General features: G+C 42.3%; 1 protein-coding gene, 1 non-coding gene and 1 pseudogene across 3 annotated transcripts in view; 2 read left to right on the plus strand and 1 right to left on the minus strand.

Annotated features, from left to right (window-relative positions):
- Window positions 1–6,952, minus strand: part of BCL2L13 (BCL2 like 13) — a 98,792-nt gene extending 91,840 nt beyond the window's left edge. Inside the window, exon 1 of one of the 2 annotated variants that reach the window (XR_001149758.3) lies at window positions 6,782–6,952. The gene's annotated coding sequence lies outside the window, so the exon portion shown is untranslated. The remainder of the gene's footprint in view (window positions 1–6,781) is intronic. The other variant, XM_012747737.3, reaches the window with a different exon arrangement.
- Window positions 4,751–4,856, plus strand: LOC142873645 (small nucleolar RNA U13). The gene has a single exon (XR_012921633.1). It is a non-coding gene; the product is annotated as a small nucleolar RNA U13 (small nucleolar RNA).
- A 3,525-nt stretch (window positions 6,953–10,477) lies between the features above and the next one.
- On the plus strand, window positions 10,478–12,652 carry LOC105861849 (GTP:AMP phosphotransferase AK3, mitochondrial pseudogene; annotated as a pseudogene).
- Window positions 12,653–17,108: the final 4,456 nt, after the last annotated feature.

Genomic DNA, 17,108 nt, shown 5'->3' on the forward strand with positions numbered 1-17,108 from the left:
ATGCCCAGGCCTATTTGTATCTAAACGACAGGTATTTCAAGCTTTTCTTTAAATGATGAGAGGGACACAGTTATCTTTACTCTTTAAATTTTATCTGGTAGGATCTTTTAGAATTCAAATTAGATACAAGTGTTCTTGGTAACATGAAGTGATGAAGACCTATAATCCTAGCACTTTGGGAGGCCAAGGTGGAAGGACTGCCTTGAGGCTAGGAGTTTGAGACCAGCCTCCACAAAACAGCAGGATACTAAAACACACAGACAGGCCAGGTGCAGTGGCTCATGCCTGTAATCCTAGCACTCTGGGAGGCTGAGACTAGAGGATCACCTGAGGTCAGGAGATTGAGACCAGCCTGAGCAAGAGGGACTTCCTGTCTCTACTAAGAATAGAAAAATTAGCCGGGTGTGGTGGTGCATGCCTGTAGCCCCAGTTACTTGGGAAGCTGAGACAGGAGGATCACCTGAGCCCAGGAGTTGGAGGTTGCTGTGAGCTAGGCTGACACCACAGTACTGTAGCCTGGGCAAAAGAGTGAGACTGTCTCAAGAAAGACTAAATAAATTAATTAATAAATAAAACACACAGACACACACCCATCTCTACAAAAAATAAAAAAATTAGCTGGGCATAATGGTACACACCTGTAGTAAGACATTATCTCTTAAAGAAAAAATTAATTAAATATACATATGACTTAAACACAAAAACTCGCTGGGCACAGTGGCTCACGCCTATCATCCTAGCACTCTGGGAAGCCAATCACTTGAGCTCAGGAGTTTGACACCAGCCTGAGCCCTGAGCAAGAAGGAGACCACCCCCCCTCTACTAAAAGTAGAAAAAATTAGCTGGGCATGGTGGCACCACCTGTAGTCCCAACTATGTGGGAGGCTGAGACAGGAGGCTGACGCAGGAGGATTGCTTGAGCCTAAGAGGCTGAGGCAGGAGGATTGCTTGAGCCCAGGAGTTTGAGGTTGCTGTGAGTGAGGCTGATGTTATGGCACTCTAGCCCAGACAACAGACTGAGATTGTCTCAAAAAAAATAAAAATAAATAAATAAAAATTAAACAACAAAAACCCATATCCTTTGCACAATTCACGATTGAACATTTTTATGCTATCCACCTGTTTCTTTCTCTGCCTTACACCTTTTAGTTAGTTCCTCTATTAAGTTGTAAGTACAGTCACCCTTTGGTATCTGTGAGGAATTGGTTCCAGGACCTCCAGGGATAAGAAAATGCTCAGATGTGGCTGGGCGTAGTGGCCCACACCTGTAATCCTAGCGCTCTGGGAGGCCAAGGCTGGAGGGTTGCTCAAGGTCAGGAGTTCAAGACCAGCCTGAGCAAGAGTGAAACCCCCGTCTCTACTAAAAATAGAAAAAAATTAGCCAGACAACTAAAAATACATAGAAAAAGTTAGCCGGGCATGGTGGTGCATGTCTGTAGTCCCAGCTACTTGGGAGGCTGAGGCAGGAGGATCGCTTGAGCCCAAGAGTTTGAGGTTGCTGTGAGCTAGCCTGACATCACGGCACTCTAGCCCAGGCAACAGAGTGAGACTCTGTTGGGAAAGGGAAAGGGAAAGGGAAAGGGAAAGGGAAAGGAAAGGAAAGGGGCCGGGCACCGGGGCTCATGCCTGTAATCCTAGCACTCTGGGAGGCCGAGGCAGGTGGATAGCTCGATGTTAGGTGTTCAAAACCACCCTGAGCAAAAGCGAGACCCATCTCTACTATAAATAAAAAGAAATTAATTGGCCAACTTATATATATAGAAAAAAATCAGCCTGGCATGGTAGTGCATGCCTGTAGTCCCAGCTACTCGGGAGGCTGAGGCAGGAGGATTGCTTGAGCCCAGGAGTTGGAGGTTGCTGTGAGCTAGGCTAACGCTACAGCACTCACTCTAGCCTGGGCAGCAAAGTGAGATTCTGTCTCCAAAAAAAAAAAAAAGAAAGAAAAAATCCTCAGATGCTCAAACCTCTTATTTATTTTTCTCCCCACCTGAATATTTTTGAGCCAAGGTTGGTTCAATCTGTGGATGTATAACCCAAGGATAAGGAGGACCAACTGTAGTTGTCAGCGAGATGGACCGCCTGAGGAAGCTCAAGGTAATTTAATGCTGTGTTTATATATTCATTTGGTGGCATCTCCAAAGCCAGTCACAAATAAAACATCCATGACCCTTCAGTAACAAATGTAACACCCACAATACAATTCTATAATAGATGGTTTGCTTTTTTTTTTTTTTGAGACAGAGTCTCGCTTTGTTGTCCAGGCTAGAATGAGTGCCGTGGCGTCAGCCTAGCTCACAGCAACCTCAAACTCCTGGGCTTGAGTGATCCTTCTGCCTCAGCCTCCCGAGTAGCTGGGACTACAGGCATGCGCCACCATGCCCGGCTTATTTTTTTATATATATATATATCAGTTGGCCAATTAATTTCTTTCTATTTATAGTAGAGACGGGGTCTCGCTCTTGCTCAGGCTGGTTTTGAACTCCTGACCTTGAGCAATCCGCCCGCCTCGGCCTCCCAAGAGCTAGGATTACAGGCGTGAGCCACAGCGCCCGGCCTGCTTTTTTTTTTAAACTAGATTTCTATTACAAGTATCAGTCCAAATTCCAGGATGCTACTAGCACTGATTTTACTGTAGGAATTAGGTACATTTAATGAAATATAATCAGAAGGTATGCAGCAGCTACTAAATCCTACCATGAATTTTTTTCTCTTTTTGATATAGGGTCTCACTCTATGACCCAGGCTGGAGTGCAGTGGCACAATCATAGCTCGCTGCAGCCTGAAACTCCTGAGCTCAAGTGATCCTCATGCCTCGGGCTCCAGGAGTAGCTAAGACTACAGGCACGTGCCACTGCACCCATCTAATTTTTATTTTTTGTAGAGACAGGGGCTCACTGTGTTGTCCAGGCTGGTCTCCAATTCTTGGCCTTAAGTGATCCTCCCACCTCAGCATCCCAAATTGTTGGGATTAGAGGCATGAGCCACCACATCCGGCGCCTATTATAAATTCTTATGAAAAGCAAAACTACAGTAACATGAGAATCTTCCATATTTGTTTCCCAAAGTCACATCAAATTGTCACATCAAATCACCTTGGATGCTTGTCGAAAATAGAAATTTCTGGCAACCACTTTAGACATACTAATTTAGAATACCATACCTATACATTCTTTAACCTCATAGAACTGTAACAGAAACACCTCATAATTTAACATATTTTAATAAAATCATTTCAAAAACCTGTTTTAGACCATTTTTTTCCACTAATAAGATTAAATATTCCAGTAATACAGAGTTGAACACATCTATAGTCCCAATTTATAAAGAGAAAAATAAAAATTCACAGACTAACTCAGTCACAAATAAAAAATGTGGAATTTTAAACACTTACAAAGTGTCTTGGCTATCAGATCTTTAGTTTCATGACTCACTGGTGGCTTGGGAATTTTAAGTCCCACAAATTAACATGAAGTACAACAGTATTTTCTAATCCATGCTTTATTAGCTCCTATTGCATTCTAAGATTTTCTCTGAAAGAAGTAAAATAACCCTAATAAAAATTGTGAAATTGCAAAAATTTACCCCACTCAGTTGAGAAATGCAACTGACCAAGGTATCACTTTTAAACTCAGCAGACATTAGTATTCTAGTATGGACTATCCCTTTCCAATTGAAACATGCCTAATTGAAACACTCTCATTCAGTCTTGTAAAGAGCTGCCCAAAAATATTTTCAGTCAGCAGCTGGCATTTGCAGATAATTCAAAGAATGCCTCACTATCACCCTGCCCCTAAACCTGACTTCCACTGTAATTAGGTTTCCCACATATGTGTATATAGCTTGTGTAAAAGGAAGACATAAAATTCAGTTACTCTTGCCGGGCGTGGTGGCTCACACCCGTAATCCTAGCACTCTGGGAGGCTGAGGCGGGCGGACTGCTCGAGGTCAGAAGTTCGAAACCAGCCAGAGTAAGAGCGAGACCCCATGTGTACTATAAATAGAAAGAAATTAATTGGCCAAATAATATATATAGAAAAAATTAGCCAGGCATGATGGCGCATGCCTGTAGTCCCAGCTACTCAGGAGGCTGAGGCAGGAGGATTGCTTGAGCCCAGGAGTTTGAGGTTGCTGTGAGCTAGGCTGATGCCACGGCACTCACTCTAGCCTGGGCAACAAAGCGAGACTCTGTCTCAAAAAAAACAAACAAAAAAAATTCAGTTACTGTTCCACTTCTAGGTATATGCCAGAGAGCAATGAAAACACATCTACACAAAAATCTGCACATGCTCCCAGAAGCATTATACATAACAGCAAAAAAGTGGAAATAACTGCACATTAACTGAATAGATTGTTAAAATGTAGTATATCCACACAATGAAATATAATGTGCCATAAAAAAGGATATACAGATACATGCTACATCACAGATGAACTCTGAAAACATTACACTAAAAAGCCAGTCACAAAAGACCACATATTATATGATTCCACTTATGTGAAATGTCCAGAATAGGTAAACCTTTACAGACAGAAAGTAGATCAGTGGTTGCAAGGAGGGTCTTTGGGGGGACTGGGAATGAAGAATGATTGCTAATGGGTATAGGGTTTCTTCTAAGGTGAGGAAAACTGTGGTGGGGGGGGGGATACACAACCCTGTGAATATACTGAAAACCATTAAATTGTACAATTGGTGAGTTGTATGGTACGCTAATTATATTTCAATAAAGCTGTTAAAAAATTAGCTACTCTGATCCTTTTGTGGTTCATAAGCCTGATGATTGAGTTTTCACACTAATGTGTGAGATGTGCCTCCTTCAAATCTTGTTACCTTATCATCATCACATTACCATCCAACAAGAAAAAAGGAAAAAAGTCAGTTATTCTAAAAATAGTCCTCCCATAATATATATTAAACAAGACCTTTTGTTGACCATTTATTTGGAGTAAGATACAAATCAAAATCATGTCTGAAAAATGATAAAAGCCGAATGGAACTACTAAGTAATTGTTTAAAACTGTCTTTAGCAAAATCTCATCTAAAAAAAAGACTTCTGTTTTGTATGTCTAAAATATGTCATAAGAAAAACATATTTCAAAAATGATTGTTGCAAATCACCTGTCCTAAAAGCTTACTGTGTGTGACATTTAACAAACGTTGATTAAATGATGCACTAGCGAACACACCTTTTCGTTTTTTACAAAACTCATTAGACTGAACCTTACACATCCTTCAATTGAATTCAACTACTGGTTAATCCTCCACATAAGAAAATGTGCCATTTTAAAAAAAATACAGAATAGTATCTGACCATTCAGAGTAAAAGGATTTTCAAAACCCTTAACTGCCTATTACCAAATGAATATTTCATAATGGCTTGAATTACAAGTAGTTCACAACCTACACAACCGCTTGCTTAATTTTCTGGGGGACTAAAAAAAAAGTTTTCTGAAGGGCGTGGCAATTCATCCAAGGTCAGGCAAGTCAGGGCAGACAGCAACACTCTCGTTTATGCCAAACCTCCACGGGAAACCTTACTAACAATTTTGCAAAAAAGTTTTTGTTTTACATTATAAAGAAAAATGAGGGGCCAGCGAGGTGGCTCGCGCCTGTAATCCTAGCACTCTGGGAGGCTGAGGCAGGCGGATTGCTCGAGGACAGGAGTTCGAAACCAGCCTGAGCAAGAGTGAGACCCCTTCTCTACTATAAATAGAAAGAAATTAATTGGCCAACTAATATATACAGAGAGAAAAAAATAGCTGGGCATGGTGGCACAAGCCTGTAGTCCCAACTACTAGGGAGGCTGAGGCAGGAGTTTGAGGTTGCCGTGAGCTAGGCTGACGCCATGGCACTCTCTCTAGCCTGGGCAACAAAAGCGAGACTCTGTCTCAAAAAAAAAAAAAAAAGAAAAGAAAAATGAAGGGGGATGGACTGTCAGCTTGAACTAAAACTTTTAAACAGAAACAGTGAGATAGCTATTTTGGATAAACAAACACTTGTGCAGGGAGTGGCTAGCAGCTAAACAAAGCTATCAGTCAACACCATGTGAACAACTGCCCAGATTTGTGCGATTTTCAATCCTAGACTGGAGCCTCAACTCTAAGTCCTGTTCTCCCTCATAGTCAGTTAAGAAGGCAAAAACCTGGGATCTCCTTAGAATGTTGAGAGGAAAAAACTTAAAGGAAAAAATGACTTCGTGTCACTGGATTGCCTCCAAAGGAAAGAAAGTAGGTTTTTGCGGAGGAAAAAAAAGGTGTCAGAACAGCAGTGAATTAAGGCTGAGATACTTAAGATTTCTAACAATTTGTGAGAAGAAACGACTAGATTGGCAAAACTAATCTGTAATCACTCTAAGTGAATCGCATGAAACCCTTTTCCTCGACCAAAAAAAAGTCCACGTTCTCCAGTCTAGCCCTAAAAATGGACTCGAGATTTCCATGTGAAGCTATTTGTGGGGAAGAACAGCAGTGTGGAGCAAGAGCCGAGTTCCTACGCTTCAGGCAGCCCACACAGGGAGAAGCCCAGCTCAAGCGCCTGCCGTGGGACCATGCGGGACAGGTGCAATGCAATGGACTCCTTAAACTTAGAGAAGCCTCGGGCGAAGGAGCGCCGGTAGACACACACACACACACACACACACATTCACTCACTCACTCACTCACTCACGCGTTGTAGGACCCACTGGAGAGTCAGTGGCTCGGTACGGTCTCTGGACACCTTCCTACCCAGGTGCAAATCGCCTCGTCACCCAGCTCTGTCTGCCCGGAGCCCCACTCCCCTCACCTGGCCCTGGCCCCTGCCCCAGAAGAGATGAAAGAGGCGGCGGCGGCGGCAGTTGCTTCCAACCGGGTCCCCCAGCGGCGGTGGCTGCTTCGACTGGCAGCCCTAATCTACCGCCGCCGCCATGTTGGAGGGTGAGGTCACCCTCGGCGTGCCTCCGTCACGCCGGCGTCTGGGCGGACCTGGGGCGCCGAGGAGCGCCGGAAGTGGGTGGCTCGAGTATCCGAAGCGGAAGCACAGACCACAGAGGCCTGGAGGTCTCTTCGCGCAGACTTGACCTGAAGAGCCGATTCCTTTCTACCGGCTCTTCCCAAGAGTCGCTCAAATCTATGATTCCTGGGATTGCGGAAGTTCCCACTTCCTAAATCATTTCCTGAGAAAAGGAGGTGGGATACTGGCGAGCCAATCCCTGTGTGGGGGGAGAAGGTGGCGATTCCGCGAGAAACACTGCTGCGTCCACAGAATATGTTCATTTCTACTAACATGTATTGAGGGTGTGCATGGAGCGGGTTAAATAAAGATCAAGAAAACCATGAGAGCTGTGAGGACGCAGCCATTTGTCGGAGAAGATGGTCCCTAAGGGTTGGGAAGGAGTTCTAGGAGATGGGCTGGGATAGGGAGGTCGTTCTAGGCGGGGGACGCTGCCTGAACAGAGGCGCTGTCGCTACAAGGGAACTCTTACTGTAGCATTCCGGTTTTGTTAACAGCATCTAGCATAATGCCTGGCATAAATGTAGTTTATGTTAATGAATGTTTGTTTACTTGAATCCAAGAGTTCTTTAGAGCTACGATCCACGCCCTATTAGGGACCGGGCCGCAGAGCTCCGCCACTCTGCCTCCACATCCCTCCGTATCCGGGTGGATAATTGTCTTCCATGAAACCGGAACTGGGGTGGGGGTGGGGGCCGCACAGCAGGAGTGGAGGGGCCGGCCGACTAGCGAAGCTTCAGTTTTGCAGCTCCCCATTGATCGCCTCACAGCCTGACCTCCTCCTCTCTCCGTTTCGGTCGCTCCCTCCTGGAAAAATTGTCTTTCAAGAAATCAGTCCCTGGTGCCAAAAAGGTTGGGGACTGTAGTTTCTAGGCAAGAGGGTATAATGAATGTGCTTTAGGGAGACCAAATTGCCCATGATACGTATATGTACTGAATGGGAACAAAGGGCATTGAAGATGGGCAGTTAGGACGCTGCTGTGACGAGCCAGATCAGAAGTGATAAAAGCCTGATGGCCATTGACTGCCAGTGGGTACAGGGTTTCTTTTTGGTGTGATGAAGATGTTTTAAAGTTGATTGAAGTGATAGTTGCACCACTGAATATACTGAAAACCATTAACTTGTACACTTTTATATAGATAAATTGTATGATGCGTGAGCTATATCTCAATGAAGCTTTTCAAAAAGAAGTGATAACCTGAACTTTTTATGCCGGTGGCAGAATTAATTAATTTATTTTTATTTATTTATTTATTTATTATTTTTTTTCTTTTTGAGAAAGAGTCCCACTCTTGCCCAGGCTAGAGTGAGTGCTGTGGTGTCAGCCTAGCTCACAGCAACCTCACACTCCTGGGCTCAAGCAATCCTCCTGCCTCAGCCTCCCTAATAGCTGGGACTACAGGCATGCACCACCATGTCGGGCTATTTTTTCTATATATTTTTAGTTGGCCAGTTAATTTCTTTTTATTTTTAGTAGAGATGGGGTCTCGCTCTTGCTCATGCTGGTTTCGACTCCTAAGTTCAAATGATCCGCCAGCCTTGGCCTCCCAGAGTGCTAGGATTACAGGCGTGAGCCTATAGGTTTTGAATCACTTTCTGCTGTGTGGAAATTTGTTTGGAAAAGACAAAAAGTGCCTGGGACCTAAGTTAGAATTAATGTTTGGGGCTGCTACAGTTCGTTCTTTTTCTTTTTAAATTAATTCCTCCTCTAAGTGCGGTGGCTTTCGCCTATAATACCAATACTTTGGGCCTCCAATACAAGGAGGATCACTTGAGGCTGGGAGTTAAGGCTGCAGTGGGCTATGATATATGATTATGCCACTGCATTCTAGCCTCAACAATGGAGCAATACCCCATCGCTTGGGGTAACGCCACTGCACTCTAGCCCAGGCAACAGAGACTGTCTAAAAAAAAATTAATTCCTCAACATTTAAAGAGAGATAATTTACTTACATTTCCCTCTAGCCTTTTCCTCTTTGTCAGCCTCAGCAAACAAACTGGAGAGTTAGCTTATCTATCCTGCTGACTCAATATCTAAGTAAACCATCCTGGGAATGGGTGAGACAGTGAGAGATCACAAATGATCTCTCTGTGATTAACCTGACAGGAATCTAGGCCTGTGATTTGGTGAAGCCACAGGCAAATAGGCTTATGTAGGAATGGAATTTTGGGGGGACTTATCTGAAAATACATTTTGGGTTTTTTTTAAATTTTTTTTATTCCTTTATTTTTTTTTCCATTTTCAGTTGGCCAATTAACTTTTTTTTTTTTTTTTTTTTTTTTTTTTTTTTTTTTTAGTAGAGACAGGGTCTCGCTCTTGCTCAGGCTGGTCTTGAACTTCTGAGCTCAAACGATCCACCCGCCTCGGCCTCCCAGAGAGCTAGGATTACAGGCGTGAGCCACTGCGCGCGGCCTAAAAATACGTTTTAAAGTTTCTCCACAAGACCTAGGAGTCTAGAAGAAAAATTGGATTTGGAAAACTACCATCAGTTATTCTTTGCATGTACTCACAATAACTTTTTCATTTCAGAGGTAGTCTCTGTGAAGCTTCCCATATTCTTATCAGACAGGTCCTGGCCTGCTCCTTGGTGAATCAGCAAAACTGCACAAACTGTAATTTTAAAGAGCACTAACATGGGGAGGAGGAAGCTGCACAAAAAGGGATGGTAACTATATCTATAATATGATTTATTTTAAAAAAGAAGTCTTCAGGCTGGGCACGGTGGCTTACGCCTATAATCCCAGCACTTTTTTTTTTTTTTTTTTTTTGAGACAGAGTCTCACTTTGTTGCCCAGGCTAGGGTGAGTGCCATGGCGTCAGCCTAGCTCACAGCAACCTCAAACTCCTGGGCTCAGGCAATCCTGCTGCCTCAACCTCCCAAGTAGCTGGGACTACAGGCATGCGCCACCATGCCCTGCTAATTTTTTCTATATATATTAGCTGGCCAATTAATGTCTTTCTATTTATAGTAGAGAAGGGTCTCCTTCTTGCTCAGGCTGGTTTCAAACTCCTGACCTTAAGAAATCCGCCCGCCTCGGCTTCCCAGAGTGCTAGGATTACAGGCGTGAGCCACCGTGCCCAGCCAATCCCAGCACTCTTGAGAGGCCAAGGTGGGAGGACTGCTTGAGTTTAGGAGTTCAAAAGCATCCTGAGCAATGGTGAGACCCCATCTCTACTAAAAAATAGAAAAATTAGCTGGGTTTGGTGGTGCACACCTGTAGTTCCAGCTACTAAGGAGGCTGAGGCAGGAGGATTGCTTGAGCCCTAGAGTTTGAAGTTGCTGTGAGCTAGGCTGATGCCAGGGCACTCTAGCCCAGGTTACAGAGCAAAAGTCTGTCTCAAAAAAATAAGTCTTGACGCCTGGACGCCGCGGCCGCAGCCTGCTAGCGGCGCTGCCAAGCCTCAGCCGGCTCGGGGCTGAGGAGCCGGCGGGCGCGCCGGCCGGGCCGGAGCGCCACTGTCGGGCGGAGGGGGCCTGTCCGGGGCCATGGGGGCGTCCGCGCGGCTCCTGCGCGCATCATCATGGGCGCCCCGGGCTCGGGCAAGGGCACCGTGTCGTCGCGCATCACCCAGCACTTGGAGCTGAAGCACCTCTCCAGCGGGGACCTGCTCCGAGACAACATGCTGCGGGGCACAGAAATTGGTGTTAGCCAAGGCTTTCATCGACCAAGGGAAACTCATCCCAGACGATGTCATGACTCGGCTGGCCCTTCATGAGCTGGAAAATCTCACCCAACATAGCTGGCTGTTGGATGGTTTTCCAAGGAAACTTCCACAGGCGGAAGCCCTAGATAAAGTTCATCAGATAGACACAGTGATTAACCTGAATGTGCCCTTTGAGGTCATTAAACAACGTCTCACTGCTCGCTGGATTCATCCAGCCAGTGGCCGCGTCTACAACATTGAATTCAACCCTTCCAAAACTGGGCACTGACGATGTGACTGGGGAGCCTCTCGTTCAGCGTGAGGATGACCGACCAGAGACGGTTATCAAGAGACTGAAGGCTTATGAAGCCCAAACGAAGCCAGTCCTGGAATATGACCAGAAAAAAGGGGTGTTGGAAACATTCTCCGGAACAGAAACCAACAAGATTTGGCCCCACGTATATGCTTTCCTGCAAACTAAAGTTCCACAAACAAACCAGAAAGCCTCAGTTACTCCATGAGGAGAGATGTGTATAACTAGTAAGATGAGCAAAACCTTCTTGTCCTTGCATTTAGAAGCTTCTTTTCTTAAGACTCCAGCTTGTATGAATATTCTTTTAAAATTATGTTGCTTTTATTTCTACTGATTTTATACTGGATACTAAGGGGGTGCCAAATGAGTCAGATGCTAAGATTAATTTTTTAAAAAATCATCTAATGTTTTATCTAGTTACCTACTATGGGTGTGCAATTCAAAAATATCAAAGATGTCTAAAGTATTATAACATCCGTTATAGCAAAATTAAAATAACAATTGGTAGTAATATAACCTTTTGTTCAGTAAGAATAAATAGATGATAAAATTTCCATATTTTTCTGGAAAAGTTTAAAAAATTACCTGTCATTTGGGGAAAATATCTCTTCAAAAGTTTTTGCATAGATGCCAAAAATGACATTTCTGACATGGTGGAACATGGCTTCATGAGATACCATATCTATGACATTCCAGAAAAAAAGCAACGGGATTTACAGATCTATTGCAAGGTACAAATAAGTATATAAGGTAGGCATGCTGTATTTTGTTGTTAAACATACCTTCAGTTTACTCAGAATTTGAATTTGCTATAAAAATGTATAAATTACCATACAGGAAAATATTACTTTAAGATGACTTGTTTTCTTTTCAAAATACATATGTATTGAGGGATATGATTTATGTCAGAAATTGACCTTACAGATTCTTAGATAAGCACCAAAGTTGAATGAATTTTCAACAGAAAATGTAATTAAAGTCTTGTTTTTAGATGTAACTCAGGTTAAGAAATGCGTGTTTCAGGATATACGTGCCAGTTTTTCTCTTTGATTTGGAGAATGTATTTTCTCCAAATACGTTCTGCCTTGATAAATCTAAGATACAGTGAAAGAAAAGGAAGGGAAGAAGAAAAGAAAAATAATAAAAGAGAAAACCCATGGCACTATGAGCATACTTTAGGAAAGAGAAAGAAATCAGGCATACCTGGGGCATATTCCCTTGGCATAAATAGCAAACATAATTAGTAAACAGGTGTAGCAATAAAAAGAATGTATATGATATGGTAACAAGGACCAGGAGAGTAACTGAGTTTCCTAAAAGAGTTCTTTATTCCCAAAGAATTGGAGAAAGAACTCTGCTGGCAAGTGTCATGTGAGCAGCCATTTATAACTATAAATCATTTTCAATTCCTTAGTGGGGCAATAAGGATGCATGCTTATGTACTGTGACCTGGAAGAGAAGTGGGGCAATTTGAGAGATAGAAGAGAAACCTATGTCTTCCATAGGGTACTCTTACTTGGTGCTAAATCAAATGAAACAAGCCCTGTACATGCTGTTATTAACTGCCTTTGAAAATCTGGCCCATTTTATTCCAGGCACAAATGCCAGCAAGTAGTTCTTGTGTATCCTAGGGGGAAAAAAACTTACTTTCCTTTTCCTTTGATTTTTCAAAAATTTATTGTTGATCTTCAAAATGGACCAAGGCTTTTCTTAAAGGATTATAGTAAATATTTCATTCTTTATATAAGTTTATATAATGCCTTATTTGGATATTAATGTTTTCTAAAAATATTGTGAACCACTAAACTTATGAATTATCACTAGATTATCAGGCATGCATTAATCTTTATTAGAATAAAATGAAATTTCTTAAAAAAATAAGTCTTCAAGTAAATGTGACAAATGTTAATTGTCAATTTTGGGTGATGGTATAGGAATATTTGAATTATTCTTTATACTTTTATGTATGTTCTAATGTCTCAAAATAATGATAAATAAATCACAAAGATTATGACACGGTTTTCCAAAAAACAAAAGCACAGTTGATTTGGACAGTGCTATATCTATTCCAGACATTAATTTCTTTATTTTTATTTATTTATTTATTTATTTATTTATTTTTTTGAGACAGAGTCTAGCTTTGTTGTCCAGGCTAGAGTGAGTGCCATGGCGTCAGCCTAGCTCACAGCAACCTCAAACTCCTGGGCTCGAGCGATCCTTCTGCCTCAGCCTCCCGAGTAGCTGGGACTACAGTCATGCGCCACCATGCCCGGCTAATTTTTTTCTTTATGTATTAGTTGGCCAATTAATTTCTTTCTATTTATAGTAGAGACGGGGTCTCGCTCTTGCTCAGGCTGGTTTTGAACTCCTGACCTTGAGCAATCCGCCCGCCTCGGCCTCCCAGAGAGCTAGGATTACAGGTGTGAGCCACCACGCCCGGCCTATTTTTTATTTTTTTTAACTGAAGTCTTGCTATGTCACCAAGGCTGGAGTGAAATGGCATGATCATAGCTCACTGTAGCTGTGAACTCCTGGGCCTCAAGCATTCCTTCCACTTCAGCCTCCCAAGTAGCTGGGACCACAGGCAGGAGCTACCACATGTGGCTAATTCTTCTGATTTTTTTTGTTTAAGAGATGGGGGCTGGGTGTGGTGGCTCATGCCTGTAATCCTAGCACTCTGGGAGGCTAAGGCGGGCGGATCCTTTGAGCTCAGGAGTTCGAGACCAGCCTGAGCAAGAGCAAGACCCAGTCTCTACTAAAAAAAATAGAAGAAATTAGCTGGGCATGGTAGTGCATGCCTGTAGTCCCAGCTATTTGGGAAGCTGAGGCAGGAGGATTGCTTGAGCCCAGGAATCTGAGGTTGGTATGAGATAGGCTGATGCCACGGCACTCTAGCCCAGGCAACAGAGTGGGACTGTCTCAAAAAAAAAAAGAGATGGGGTCTTGCTATGTTGCTCAGGCTGGTCTCAAAGCTCCTGGCCTCAAGCAGTCATCCCATCTCAGCCTCTTGAGTGGCTAGGATTACATGTTTGAGCCACTGGGCATTAATTTCATTAACAATTTGACATGTGGCATTAGACTGCTCTTTCCACTCCCCAATTCCTGTCATTTGCGGAATGTCATCCTGGCCTAGGGATGCTAGGAGGCGGCATAATCCTGGAATCTGTCTTCTGGGATAATGAAGAATGAAGTTATTAATGTTAAAACTCACAAAATTAGACAATTCCATCATCTGGTTTAATGCAATTAATTAGAATACTGATCAAGTTAAGGTCAATTGCATGGATTTCTGTTGCCCTGTTAGTTTTATTGTCCTGTGGCTAAATCCTTCCCTTATCCAACATCAGTCTTTTCAAATGTGTATCGGTCTGTTATACACTACAAGGAACACTGTACATTACTACAACTGGAAAGCAATTTGGCAGCATATAACAGCTTTAAAAATATTAATATGTGGGCTAGGTGTGGTGGCTCACACCTGTAATCCTAGCACTCTGAGAGGCCAAGGTGGGAAGACTGCTTGAGCTCAGAAGTTCCAGCCCAGCCTGAGCAAGAGTGAGACCCTGTCTCTATTAAAAAATATAAAAATCAGGCAGGCATGGTGGTACATGGCTATAGGGCCAGCTACTCAGGAGGCTGAGGCAGGAGGATTGCTTGAGCCCAGGAATTTGAGGTTGCTATGAGCTAGGCTGACACTATGGCATTCTAGCTCAGGCAAGAGTGACTCTATCTCAAAAAATAAAAAATTTAAATTTTTTTTAAAAAGAAAAAATATTGTGTACCATTCCCATTAAAAGGACAAACTGACATCATGTGCTTTTTGATTTGATTACAATATCACACATACAGTACTCCTGCCGTAATGCATAACCTGAAATCTAATTTTGAAGAAACTGTGAAACAAGACCAAACTGAGGGACTTTGTACAACTGGCCTGTACTCTTCAAAAAATGTCACCATCAGGTAAGACAAAGTCTGTGGAACTCTTCCATCTTAAAGGAGACAACAGGCTTTGATCACTAATGCAGTAAGTGATGCTGGATTTGATCCTGGATCAAGAAAAAAAAAATTTTGTTCCTACTGAATCTAAGGAACAGAAAAGTTAAAAAAAATTTTTTTTCATTTGTTACAAAGGACATTAATGGGATATATGGCAAAATTTGAATATGGACTATATATTAAATAATAGTACCATCATTAAATTTCCTATATTTGATCAATGTACAACCTTAGGTCTTAAGTCATGAGTAGTATGTATGCATACATGAATTGTAATGGCTGGTCTCCCACTAGTTTGTATGTTAATATTTGTCAAATGCAAGACCTCTTTTTCTTACAGTTATGAGCCCCAGTGCCTAACAGTGGCACAAAGTAGGTGAGTCAGGGTTTATGGAAAAAATTGTTATGGAAGTCATGAACGTACGTCAGTTTTGAAAGTGTATAATTATTCCTGGGAAACTTGTTAGTTTTTAAAAATGTTCCATACCTTCAAGTCTGTAGGTATTAGGAATATTATAATGCAAAATCCTCCGTGAATGTATGAATGGAAAGTGTAGAGTAGGATGGGTGAGGTTCACACCTGTAATCCTTGCACTTTGGGAGACCAAGGTGGGGGAATTGCTTGAAGCCAGGAGTTCAGGACCAGCCCGGCAACATAGTGAGACCTGGTCTCTACAAAAAACAGAAAAATAAGCCAATGTAGTGGTGTGTACCTATAGTCCCAGCTACTCAGGAGGCTGAGGCTGGAGGATTACCTTGAGACCAGGAGTTTGAGGTTGCCATAAGCTGTGATGAGGCCATTGCATTTTAGCTGGGCCAACAGAGTGAGATCCTGTCTCACCCCCAAAAAAGATGTCACTGCAGTATTCTTACAACTGATTATATTTGAAATTTCTTCAAGTAAAAAGCTAATAGAAAAATGTGTGCACCATTTAATGATTATTCTACTACTAGATAAAAATGTTTCCCAAAAGTTTTTGCCTTTGTAATTGAGGAAAAAAAATCAGGGCTTGAAAAGTCAATCCAAACAAATACAAAGCAAATGAGTCTGGGACAATTTCTCCCGTAATTTTCCTCTAAGTGGGCCCTTGGAACGATGTTGAAAAATGGACAGGCTATTTCAAAAGAGTTCCAAACAAACTATGTAGATACTCCACCCTAAAGGAGTGGAAATATAACTCCTTACTCACTAATTCTGTGCTTCACGTAGTGACTTCCTTCCAAAGAGTATGGAAAGGGGGGGGGGACGACGGGGACAAAAGAGCGACTTTACAGTGTTGAAACCTGACAAAACACTGCTTCATCCAGGTAATCAAGGCGACATCACAGCCAAACATAATTTACCTTGGATATGCCATGATGAAATGACACTGGACTTCGGTTATCTTCCTCCCCAAAACCCATCCCTTCCTGTCCTCTCCATCCCCCACCCCCACCCAATCAGGAGAAAAATTCCAATAGAGGCAAGTCCTCCATTATACCTAACCATCCTGTTTCTGAATACTCTCAAATTAATAAAGAAAAAATTAAAAAAACCCAAAAAACACAATATACCTAACCAGTACTCCTCAAAAACTATTAAGGTCATTAAAAACAAGTGAGCAGCTCCTTAGCCAAGAGGAGCCTAAGGAGACATAACTAAATGTGATGTGGTATCCTGGATGGGATCCTGGAACAGAAAAAGAGCTTCAGGTTAAAACGAAGGAAATGCAAATAAATTATGGACTTTACTCAACATATCGGTACTGGTTAACTAATCGTAACGAATGTAGCATACTAAGTTAATGATAGGGAAAACTGTGTGAGGGGAAGAAGGATATATGGGAACTCTCTTTCTGTAAATATAAAACTGTTCAAAAATAACATCTATTAACAAAATATTAGTGATGAGTTAGCTTCCTTTTTTTTTTTTACCCCAGATTAAGTATTAGTTAGCTTCCATTAAAGCCATGAAAGTACAATTATAAGAAATTCTAGTTTGGATATAAATAAAATATTTGAACTTATGACAAACGGAAGAGCTGTAGGGCTGGAGAAATCCAAATAGCTCGACTAATTTCACGTGCAAGAACTTGTTTTTCTCCTTTCTACAAACGACTGACACAGCTTAAGAAAACAACACACCTCAGGTCACGATTTAGCAACGCAAAAGGACTCAGGG

Source organism: Microcebus murinus, chromosome 10, assembly GCF_040939455.1.
Source record: "Microcebus murinus isolate Inina chromosome 10, M.murinus_Inina_mat1.0, whole genome shotgun sequence".
NCBI classification, from domain to species: Eukaryota; Metazoa; Chordata; class Mammalia; order Primates; family Cheirogaleidae; genus Microcebus; species Microcebus murinus.